General features: G+C 42.3%; 1 pseudogene; it reads right to left on the bottom strand.

The window, feature by feature from the left end:
* Nucleotides 1–600: 600 nt before the first annotated feature.
* On the bottom strand, nucleotides 601–2944 carry LOC133228272 (14-3-3 protein zeta/delta-like; annotated as a pseudogene).
* Between the last annotated feature and the right edge of the window lie 437 nt (nucleotides 2945–3381).

The following is a 3381-nucleotide window of genomic DNA, read 5'->3' on the forward strand; positions in this document are numbered from 1 at the left end:
ATGTAGCAAAAATAATGAAAGCGAATAGCAGGTAACTCTACAAATAATGGAACGTGAACCGTTCCTGCCCTTATCCAGAGTAAACTGGGTCACAACCGAAGGAACACTTCTGTAGCTGTAGTCAACGGTGTGCACACTGAAACTGAGTATTCCACACATGTCACATAGCTTAACGTGCAATATCCGTGGGATATCCACTTCTACAGCCTTGTGAGCGCTCCAAACCTAAAAGGACCCACAACTATACCTGCGACTGGAACCAGTTAGCCCTTTTATTCTCCACAGAACAAGCCAATAAATAGGCAGTTTTCTTTGCTTAGACGTGGAAGCAGCTTTAACACTGGCGCTTGTGAAGCCACAATGTGCCAAGAGCACTGTGCCAAATATTTATAACTTGCGTAAAAATTCCACAGCCCCATATTGACCGCTTCAAGATGAAAACAGGTAACTCCCTAAATGTTAACTGGCTCTATACCCTTAATATTAAACACAAAAATCACATGGGAAATTCATATAGAAGTAGCATGAACCTGTCATAAATCATTAACAAAAAGCTATTTGTGGGACAGCACAGATGACAAATGGTCCACTGTGTAAATTTCAGAATGAGGCAAGCCACGTTGGAAGTCCTTGGGTGTCCGACGTCCTCCGTGTCAAGTTGTCTCCCAGTAACTGCACTATCAGCGTGCCACCTTTGTATGACTCTTCGCTTAATGCATCAAGTTCAGCCATGGCTTCACCAAATGCTCTCTTTGCAAGAAAGCAGACTTTCTCAGGAAGTTGAGAATCTCATCATACAAAACAGAAAAGTTAAGGGCCAGACCCAATCTGATAGGATGTGTTGGTTGCATTTGCTTTTTGCTGATTTCAAAAGCTTCTCGGTATGCTTGCTGTGACTGATCCACAATCCCTTTCTTTTCATCGCCAGCAGCAACCTCAACCAAGGAACAGTAGTAGTCTTGTTTCATTTCAAACAGAAGACTTTGCTCTCTGCTTGGGAAGAATTGGGGATCAAGAGCTCTTCCAATAAAAACAAAATAAACAAATGGGACCTAATTAAATGGCAACTCACTCCAGTACTCTTGCCTGGAAAATCCCAAGGATGCAGGAACCTGGTAGGCTACAGTCCTTGGGGTCGCAAAGAGTCAGACATGACTGAGCTACTTCACTAAATTTAAGAGCTTTTGCACAATGAAGGAAACTATAAGCAAGGTGAAAAAACAGTCCTTAGAATGGGAGAAAATAATAGCAAACAAAACAACTGACAAAGAATTAATCTCTAAAATATACAAGCAGCTCACACAGGTCAATACCAGAAAAACAACAACCCAGTCAAAAAGTGGGCAAAAGACCTAAACAGACATTTATCCAAAGAGAACATACAGATGCTAATAAACACATGAAAAGATGCTCAACATCACTCATTAGAGAAATGTAAATCAGAACCACAATGTGGTTATCATCCCACATTGGTCAGAATGGCCATCATCCAAAAAAAATCTATAAATAAGAAATGCTAGAGAAGGTGTGGAGAAAAGGGAATCCTCTTACACTGTTGGTGGGAATGCAAACTGGTCCAGCTGCTATGGAGAACAGTGTAGAGATTTCTTTAAAAACTGGGAACAGAACTGCCATACAACCCAACAATCACACTGCTGGGTGTACACCCCAAGGAAACCAGAACTGAAAGAGACACATGAACCCCAGTGTTCACTGCAGCACTATATACAACAGCTAGGACATGGAAGGAACCTAGATGTCCATCCACAGACAAATGGATAAGAAAGCTGTAGCACATATACACAATGGAAGATTACTCAGCTATAAAAAGAAACACATGTGAGTCAGTTCCAATGAAGTGAATGAACCTGGAGCCTATTACAGAGTAAAGTAAGTCAGAAAGAGAAAGGCAAATACTGTATATTAATGCATATGTATCGGAGAAGGTAATGGCAACCCACTCCAGTACTCTTGCCTGGAAAATCCCATGGATGGAGGAGCCTGGTGGGCTGCAGTCCATGGGGTCGCTAAGAGTTGGGCATGACTGAGTGACTTCAGTTTCACTTTTCACTTTCATGCATTGGACAAGGAAATGGCAACCCACTCCAGTGTTCTTGCCTGGAGAATCCCAGGGACGGGGGAGCCTAATGGGCTGGCATCTATGGGGTCGCACAGAGTTGAACACGACTGAAGCAACTTAGCAGCAGCAGCAGCTACTCATATATATGTGTATGGAATTTATAAAGATGGTACCGATGATCCTACATACAGGGCAGCAAAGGAGACACAGATGTAAAGAACAGACTCTTGGACTCCGTGGGAGAAGGCAAGGGTGGGATAATTTGAGAGAAAAGCATTGAATCACGAGTAAAATAGATCACCCATGCAAGTTCGATGCATGAGGCAGGGCACACAAAGTCAGTGCTCTGGGACAAACCAGAGGGGCAGGGTGGAGAGGGAGATAGGAGGGGAGTTCAGGATGGTGGGGACAGATATGTGCCTGTGGCCCATTCACGCTGATATATGGCAAAACCATCACAATATTGTAAAGTAATTATCCTCCAATTAAAATAAATTAATTTAAAAAAAGAACTTTCCCAAAAGTGACAGTACGTCATTGCAGATATGTCCTAGCTTGGTCTCTATTTTCTCTCTGTATTCTCGAGTCATCTTCTGTTTTTTTCTCAGCACCTTTCGTCTTTTGCTCAATACTTGAGAGGACCCTCCAAGATGACCTATGGGCTCCTACAACATTTTTACAAGCAACTGAGAGAAGACTCCTCTCCTCCTCGGCTAATTCGGCTCCTGACTCAGTTGCAGACTTCATGCAGGCTGCCACGTCATCATATCGCTCAGCCTGCTCGGCCAGTTTGGCCTTCTGTACCAGCTCATTTTTATCCATGACAGGATGTTCTGTGTCTGAAGTGGGTGGTGGCAGATGGGCAGGACTTTGAGGGGACATATTTTATACCTGCTTTATAGGTTTTCATGCTTAGAGAACAAAGTTCTATGCTGGGAGATCTAAGTCCCTTGCCTGTTCAGTGGATTATCATGTAGAGGATCAGATTATATGCTTGGAAAGGTAAAATTAGACCTAAATCAGATTATATGCTTGGAGAGGTAATACTAGACCTAAAAAAACCTTAATCAACGCTTGACAGTCCATATTTCATATAGGAGTGTCAGGTTCTATGCTTGGAGATTGAGATTCCATACGTGGATTTTCTGTTTCCACCTTGAAGAATAGGTTCCATGTCTTACATTTTTAAGAGAATCAACTTCTCATTTCCTAAATTCTGAAAGTACTCTTTCTTAAAATTAATCTGCCTTGTAGCATGTCTGAAGTCAAGGTATTATAGTGGCTCACTTTTCTACTTCCTC

The sequence above is a fragment of the Bos javanicus genome, chromosome 16, assembly GCF_032452875.1.
Source record: "Bos javanicus breed banteng chromosome 16, ARS-OSU_banteng_1.0, whole genome shotgun sequence".
NCBI lineage: Eukaryota > Metazoa > Chordata > Mammalia > Artiodactyla > Bovidae > Bos > Bos javanicus.